This window comes from Bombus pascuorum, chromosome 10 (genome assembly GCF_905332965.1).
Source record: "Bombus pascuorum chromosome 10, iyBomPasc1.1, whole genome shotgun sequence".
NCBI lineage: Eukaryota > Metazoa > Arthropoda > Insecta > Hymenoptera > Apidae > Bombus > Bombus pascuorum.
Genome location: NC_083497.1, coordinates 2,301,690 through 2,310,946, shown reverse-complemented (window position 1 = coordinate 2,310,946; position 9,257 = coordinate 2,301,690). Strand labels below are relative to the sequence as shown.

At 34.8% G+C, this 9,257-nt stretch overlaps 1 long non-coding RNA gene across 1 annotated transcript; it reads right to left on the bottom strand.

Moving 5' to 3' along the window:
• Nucleotides 1-220: 220 nt before the first annotated feature.
• Nucleotides 221-1,465, bottom strand: LOC132911147 (uncharacterized). Its single transcript, XR_009658922.1, has 2 exons — nt 1,383-1,465; nt 221-1,023 (listed from the first exon to the last, which is right to left on the bottom strand). It is a non-coding gene; the product is annotated as an uncharacterized LOC132911147 (long non-coding RNA).
• Nucleotides 1,466-9,257: the final 7,792 nt, after the last annotated feature.

Below are 9,257 nucleotides of genomic sequence, written 5' to 3'. Positions count from 1 at the left end.
GATATATATTATAGTTAATTTGGCATTTTTTAAATAAAAATGGATAATGTTATAAATATCAAGAAAAGAAAAAATAATATGACATTTTCTTTTAATGATTGTGAAAACAATGAAGAGTAAAAGATACTAGTAACAGATTTGGGATAACATCGAACATCCGGTATTATTTCGCAATAATTCGGGAGCCAGCGATAAAAATTTTAAGCCAATAACATTAGCATTTGTTTTAACGTTATTTTATTATGTCTGTGTTATATTTAAAGTTACAGTACGTCCGGCTTATTCCTATACGCTCTATTATGTCCTTACTCATTGAAAATACAAAAAAGCGTTTCATATTCAAGTTGTTTGACTTTACGGAGGAAATCCATGATATTTCACAAGATGTTTCAATCCTTTCTTACATGCCATTTTTACAATCCATTCTTCATGCATTCTTCAATTCCCTGTAAAAAAGTATTAAGCAGTTTGGGCCGAAAAATGATTAGTTAACATAGATCGTTCGATCTTGCGATACGATACGAAGATAACCTTAAGTTACTCTAAAGAAGTTTTATGGTTTCATTGTCGAACAGGCGACGACCTATTATACTGCATATTCAGATGCATACGTTAGAGATACAAAAAGAAGCGGATAGACAAAGATCGGCGTATAACAGCGATATCGAATCGGTGAAGAAGCCGAACGGAAACGCGGGAAGGGATGGAGCGGACGATCTCGAACGGCGCGGCGGCTAAAGAAAAATAGAGAATCTCGAGAAAGGTAGTGGAAGGACGGGGCAGACGGTGGTTCAGAGGCTGTGTCAATGTGTCAGAGAGACGGTCTCCATGCCAGGGTTGCCTTTTATGTCCACGTAATGTGGGACTCGAAGGAACTCCTGAGAGAAAGAAGTGGGGCCCGGTGCAGGCCCCTTCTCCCATACTTGCCGGCCCTAACTACCGGCTGTCACCCTTTGCTTTTCGCGCAACTCCCTCCTGTGAATCCAACAACACCAGATTTCGTCTCGGTCCATATGCTTCTAGCTATATTTTTAGAAATAAGAAATTGTTTTAAAAACTAACGCACTTAAAAGTGACACTAATAACAGTAAATACAGTGACTCGCAAAAGTATTCGTCCAATTTTATGAACATATTGCGCGTATTGTACGAAAAATTAAAAAGTTTCGTTATTACACCAAACTATCGTGATTATATTGGTAAAATTTTTAACGATTCTGAAAATGTATACAGAAATTGCAAGATATTCAATCACATTTCAAGTACAAGCACATATCTTGCAAAGATCACGAAAGTATTTAAACAGACAGTCATTCACAATATTTATAAGTCTCAGTATTTACATTTTTTATACTTATTATACGCTTAAATGACTATTCATACCGTGTATGAACTGGTATATATATTTTCAGATAGGATCGAAATTTTTCCAATATAACCATGTAGACAGCCGCGCCTCATTGAAGTGTTAATAAAACTTTAAGATATTTTATACAAAGTCTTTTATGGCAAGTATCTGTGATAAAATTTCTTGCTTTATCATTATATACGACGATAAATTGATTTTATCGCTATATACAACGACGATCAAAAGTATCGTCACACGTGTATTAGTTTAATTTTTAAAGAAACACGCGAGTCTGCATTCACCTTTATCGTGAACTATAAACGAAGGTTGGAAGCACGGTTATAATCTTGCAACAGTTCGGAATATCTCCTTTAAGAAAGTTAAGTTTTTGTTTCGGTTACAATTTTCATATCGATTCTTTATACAGTTTATTATTTGTTTTTTATCATTTAGTTTTATAGATAGCTAACTTTATTTTTCTGCAATTCGGACTTGAAATCAATATACAACACCAATATTGTGCTCTAAATACAATTACAATAATTAACATAGCTAAAATGCTTCGCGAATCCTATTAAGCTTCAGCTAATTTCCCTTTCTCCATTTCTCTTCTATTTTTCTCGTCTATCTCCTTCCTCGCTTTTGTTCCCGTATGATCATGCTTTTAGTTCAATCCTTTTCTCTTGCAAATGCCCTCTATCCTTCTATGAAGTGTTTTCTTTCTCTCTGCTTTTAATCGAACTTTATTAGCTCTTTCCTCATTATCGCATTTGAATCTCGCTATCATCGATTGATCCCTCCTTATTCCTTGCCCTGCTTTCCTCTCTTAATTCCCTGTCTTTTCCTCCATACCTTTCTTTTGCTATTCTGCGATATCGTGGCTGTCGCTTCTCTGTCCTGTCAATCTCTACTAGAGCTTCTGCCACGTTCAGGTCTTGTGTACACGTTGTCCTGAGCAGATGTCCTTTCATTTATGCCCTTCTCCTCGTTCTTTCTATTTCAACCTTTTCTCCTTGTTTCTCGAGTTCATTTCCTTCCAGCATTCGAGCACTATCTTCATTATATATCTTGTCCTCGATTTTTCTTCATATCTTACCTCTCTTCTGCTCGCTTCTACTCTTAAGTTGTCCACTTTTGTTTCTTCAAGCGCTATATACGGCGGCATGTTAAAATCAAACACATTTTATGTACTTGGTTTGTAATTTTTCTAACTTTTCAGAGTTTGTCCATCCGCATATTTTCGCTGCGATTATTTCTTTATTATTATTTTTATTATTTCCCTTTTTAGCCCTCTCACTCAAATGCTTCTCAAATCGTTATTTCTTGGAGAATATCTTCCAAATACTTAAAGTATTTAACTTATTCTGTCTCTCCGTCGTCCGATTTCCTTTTTGCCCTTTTTTCTGGCTTCTCCCTTTTTTGAATATTAATGTCTTCGACTTTCCTGTTCATTCTCCCTATCGTTTCCTTTAACTCCTATGTGTTTTTCGTTAACAGTATTATGTCGCCTACATAGACCATGGCTATATCTTTCCTCTGTCTATTACTATTCCTCCTGCTTGTCCTGTTCTCAGTTTCTTTTCTAAATCCGCTGTACTCGACGAGAATAACGTTGGGCTCAAGAGGCACCTTTGTCTCAGAGTCGTTGTTGCGTAAAATTTGCCCGGCATTTTCCCATTCACTCTTACTTTACTTCCCGTTTCTTCATATATTTCGTCTATTCTTCTTCTCAGCATCCTACTGACCTTTTTTTGTTCCATGAACTTACCCAATTTGTCCCTGGTTATTTCATCGACAACCGTTGCGAGGTCAGCGATAAACGCAAAAGCAGCTTTCTCCTTTTTCATTGATCTGTGTGTTTATCTCGTAATTCAGGGTAAAAGTATTATCTATTGTACTTTTTCCAAACCTGAAACTTGCTTGCGTTTTTGCCATGGTCCTCTTCCGTTTTAGCTCTGCATTTAATTTTTTTTCAAAAATTATCTCTTTCCATCTTTCTGGTAATTCTTCAAATATCCATACCCTATTCATCAGATTCGTAATTCTTGTCATTATTTTTATACTTAAATCTTCTCCTGTCGTTTTTCCCTTTCTACCTTTTTTTTACTTCCTGTTCTCTTCATTATGGTCCCTCCTTCCTGCCAATTCTCAAGCGAGATTTAGGGTAAGCACCCTTACACTCCTTTCTTTCTGTATGTTTTGCCTTTCCCCTTGTATTGGTTTCATGAAATATTTTCTCCGTTCCTGCAGGCTAACTCTATTTGTTGTTCCTATCTTTCTCCTTTGCCTGCTGATAAACGTCCATATTTCATTCATGTTCCGTATTTGTTCTGTTTCGTCTTCCATTTTTTGCCGTTGCCTCTTATATTCTCTGCTTTTCCATCGTCTTAGCGTGTTCCTCGATTTTTGTTTACTTTCCCTGCATTCCTTAGGCCTACAAAGTCCGTTTTCTAACGATGCCACAGTTCTCGAGATAATTATTTAGTTTTATTATACAGCTTTTAACGATAACAAATTATGGTATATTTAAACTTTGGATTGGAGAGTTATTTTGCAAAATGATCGAACAGATAGAATTTTACAGGAAAATCTGGTTTGCGCTAAGATTTTTACTCGTCGCTATATGTTTAGTGAGCAAATGTTTTGTTGACAAAAGATTAAATTTTGTTTAATCGCAGCCAACTCTTTAGATCTACGAAAGAGGTACCAAAGTTAGAAAAAGTAAAATTTGCTGAGTTGGTTGAAATCAAATTCGAAAAATAATTATGATGACAAAGATTAAACTGTAATGTCATTGTGTATGGAGGATTTCTCAATAAGACAATAATTAAAATCATTTATTAATCCATCAAGAATGACGTAAGATTCGCGAATTATATTTTGGCCCCCAGGAACGGAACATGAGTTACAATGCACAGTTGCATAGACATTGCAAGTCGTTTTCGATGGGTTAAAATAATAAAAAAACATGTTTCTTCATAGTCGTCACGTATCAGCCAGCTCATAGTTTATTAACAAAGTACATATTTTAATATTTCATTTCTCTTCAAGTAATAAATTATTTTTTCGAAAGTTCTATTTTCTTTCAGGCAGTAGATACAATTCAAATAGTTTTCTATTCTTTCCATTGTTGTACTCGCTTGTGTTGTAATTGTTAAAATTCACGTTTCAAGGATTTTGATAATTTCTTATAACCTTACTAACGCTTCAATAACGTACTAATTTTTACAAAAATATAGCAGTATATTTTTAATATGTAATATTTAAAATTTATTTATTCTAAATTTAAAATATGCAAATGTTTATCTAACGTAATCTATTAATATCTTCTACATTTCCGAAACATGGAAGAAGTAAATAATTTTTATTATTGAAAAAATTCAGATATTTTTTAACACAATGTTCAAGTAATTTAGACAAAATGTAAGAATAAATATTCTTGATCAGTACGCGCAGATTTAAAGTGCCATCAAAACGTTTGCTTTTTTGAACACAGAATGTATTGGCAACACAAAAGATGCATTGGTTTTACCATTTCTCAAAATTGTTTGGATACAGAAATAAATGTTAATTGGAAACGATGCTTGATATTAATGATATTATTGCGATGTGATAACTTAAGAAAATTTAAAAATTCGTCAAAATTATTTCTACGCTTTATGAAACGTAAAAGGAAACGAAAAGTAAAAAGTCTACAAAAATTTACGCATAAAATGACAATTTTTATGAATCGTATAAAAACTAAATTGCATAAGCTGAATATGATTTAATGTAATGAATACATACGTCGGATGCATCGGTAACGAGTCGTAAAATTCCACGCTCGTATAACTTTGTTTGCAAGCTAATCGAATTCAACTAAACAAAAATTGAAAGATATTGATCCAAACGTCATGCAGATTTGATTACAAATTGTTACAAAATTTATTGGATATTTCTGCTGCACTACCAAACTACGCTACTTATTACACCCCGGTCGGTAAGTATTAAGACAAGTACGAAATCTTGAACGATCTTGGAAAAAGCATTAGGAAATTATTTTTCTATTTTCTATATTGATCGCGTGTTTCGCTAGAAATTTTGTTTACCATTTTGATCAATTTTCACATTCATATCACATATTACGGTATCTATTATACAGTTGCGTACAGTTTATGCGTGAATTATACGGAAAGAACAAACTTTTCACCATGGAAATGTACAAAAAATCTCAAAAAGCCAATCGTACCCATACCACCGATATAAATAGAAGATGGATTTTTTTTTTTTTATTTTATTTTGATTATTTTACAATTTGTCCTTGTGGACATTTGGTAAAGTGTTATATCTTGTTGGCGAAGAAAAAAATATATATAAATAAAAAATAAATATAGCATGTAATAGAAGATGGATGTCGAACAAAATCTGTCGAAACAAGCAGAAACCATGGCCGACTACATACAAGAAATATTTACAAACAGACCTATTTAATGACAAGTACACCACGCTGACTCATAAAACGGTGAAAAAAAGAAAGAATTAAAAACACAAAGATCAGTCAAACGCACGGATATGATTTTATAACGGCAAAAATATTCAAAGAATTAGCAGATAAGACAATAAGATTCTCAAGTATCTTGGCAAACGGCACATCCAGGATAGGTTATTTCTCACAAATCTGGGAGCGCGCAGGAATAAGATTACTGCATAGGTCAATTTCCTTCTTTGGAATAATTCTCAAAGTCATCGAAAAACTGATGCATAAGAGACTAATATTAGAAACAGCTACATAGTTCGGATTTACGAAGAATCGTGATACGATAAAACAAATACGTAGAAGAAGATAAATATTGCATTGCAATATTTTTAGATGTTGAATAACTGGCACAATGTGCTATTATAAAAACTGCAAAAATTCTTCCTAAAGATATTTACTGGGTCATCTCATTTTATCTATCAAAAAGATTTTTTTTACATGAAAATAAAAATGTAAGCCCTCCATTAAGGAAAATTCATGGCGGCGTTTCACAAGGAAATGTTCTTGGTCCTATTTTATACTTCTTATTCACTGCATATGTTCCAACATCAACAATTGCTATTCTTTTTTACTACTATTCTTTTTACAAACAAAATCTACAAGATCATTTGGTAGAATGCTGGACAGAACCCAACAAAACTAAAATCGATTCAGACAAATGTTCGCACATTACTTTCACCCTCGATAAGAAATCAATTTCCAGAGTAAACTTTCATAATCTCGAAATCCCACGATCTACCCTTAAATATCTCGGACTGCACTTACATAATTAATTAAAATGGAAGAAACATATTAAGGAAAAAATAAAACAAGTAAAAATTACAAGAAAATCTGTCTACTGGCTCACAGCCAGACGCTCGAAATTCACTGGAAACAACAGATTACAAAAGCCAAGTCTACAAGGCCAAACCTATCTGGAGATGTGGATTGTCGATTTGGAGCATGTCTGCCAAAGTCAAATGTAAAAAAAAGATGGAAAATTTCCTATCTCGCATTTTGAGATCAATTCTAAACGCGTCATGGTTCGTGAGAAACGATGGGAAACAATAAAAATACCGACGGTTGAAGAGGAAATTACAAACCGCGCCAATGCTTACCTAAATGGAGTAAAAAATCACACAAACCCATCAGCTAAAAACTGCCACTCAACATCCCCAGAAGACTTGCAGAAAGCATCCGACTGATTTACGCACTCTTTGCCAATAATACGCATAAACATACAGAATATTGATCCATTTTAGCGATTGTTGGTAAATGTACCGAAATCGATGGGTAGAATACATGCAATTTAAAAAGGTGTAATGAATTATAATAAACAATTAGGAACGTTGACAAAGGAGATATATATAAAAATTATTAGTTACGTTAGAAGCGTACAATTTTCTTTATTCATTATTAATGGTTAAAGGTAATACTTAACGCCATTTTATAAAACTAACAAATAATAAATTTTAATTACTTGTTTAAAAATTGGCTGATAATATATTAAAATTAAATACGCGATTACATATTTAAACGTATTGCTATTAAAACGAACAACAACGGTATTTTTATAAACTTGGAAGAGCTTTTCTCGTCTGATCCGTGTTTTAAAGAGTAAAACTTTCTCGGAACGTGTTATAAATTTTCCTTGAAAACTGTGCTATAATTCGTTGCATAACCGTTGGTGTTTTAAATTCAATTTTATAACGTCATAATGATAAAACAGCAATACAAAATATATATTCGTGATTTTTCAACGAATAATTTTTACTCGCTATACAGTAATTAAATTATACCTGGTGAAATATAAGTACGTGGCCGGATGCTTGTCAACGGTAGTATACTTATCAATGAATTAAAATCTCTAGAGAATCAAATAATTTCACGTAGTTTATTTCTTTTCTGTATTGAATCACCGATTCGGTCCAGATTAATCTGTTTTACAGGTCCCCTAAACTATCAGTTTTGCTATTTTTATTTCATCCAGCCGGTATTATCAATACGAAGAAACTGGATCGGCACGACAGCGGAATATCAAGGAGTTTCTTGGCGAGCAATCGAGGGATGCCAACGATGTAAGAACACTTGAATGGAGCTACGGGTAAAACCAGTATTCCAAGATGCAGTCTGCCCGTGCCGTAGCGTCGTTCAAGATCCCGCAGAAGGGGCACCGTTTCGAGGAAGCGGTCGTCGATTCGAAATCGTACCTGCTGCTCGTTGAATGGACCAGATCTCTTCCCTACTGCACCGAAGCTGGTCTCTTTGCTCTTTTTTCTCTTTCTCGCTGGTTCGTCGTTCCCTTGGACTCGAGAGACGCGCGCCCCAGCGTTGCAGCGCCCCAACGGGCGATTCATGCGCTGCTCTGCCTTGCGCACCGTTCCCTTTCCATTCCCTTTCCCTTCCCCTTCTTTTCTTCCCGTTTCTCGTCGCAACCTTTTTTCCTACGAGGTGTGGGTCCGTGGATCGGATCACTCGCATCGTTCCACGATTTTCGCTCGCTCACATCTATCGTTAATCGATCGATTCCCCTCAACCCACGCGTCGATTCGCATTCACTCGGGTTACAGTCTCCTTTTCCACGCGCTCTTCTACAGCAAAGTCTCTGAATGAAGATGCCGTTCGAGAAGCTTCGTATTCTCCTTCGCTTTCCAACGTCCTCTAATAAACCAACCAATTTTTCCATCCTTTGCAAATATTTCTCGATCACGCGAGAATATTGCGTTTCTTTTAAAATGACATTTCCTTTTGTTATATTTCTGACGTATTTTCTACGAGCGTCGAACATTTGCATTTAAGCAGCTAGATGTAGCGTTCGCGTGAATGGATTTCCTTTCAACGTCAACTTCTATGTCATGACATTGAAACTACGTGCTTGTTAACAATTTTTAGCTGTTATATTTGCGTCAAACGTACACGGCTAACGATCGCTTGCTTTTGAAGCAGTCTAGACACAAATGCACAAGGTTACGCAATGTGAGTAAAGTGCTTGAGAAAATGATCATTTAAATAAATTATTGTCTCATTCGTCTCGAAACGATTTTAAGATAATTATGTGTTAATTTACTTCCGCAAAAAATGTGATTTTTCTGCCAACCATTTCCATAATCGCTCATTAAATGGCATAAGTTGTTCATTTTATCTTTCATACAGATTTTGTTGCAACAAATACGTTGTCAAGGTTAACATTTTGAACAAGTTATCGCTATACGCGTTACCGTCGCTCGACTCTAATTTTCCAGATATTCGCAAAAGTTTCTGTTTCGACGACGGTATGATTTTAGTAATTGAATAGTTTGAATTTCACGACTGAAGCGTTTCCAACTTCGAATGACGATAATATAATATAAAGTTTAATATTTCAACGGACGAACATTTCGACGTAGATCAGTGGCAACCGGCGGCACTTTTCACT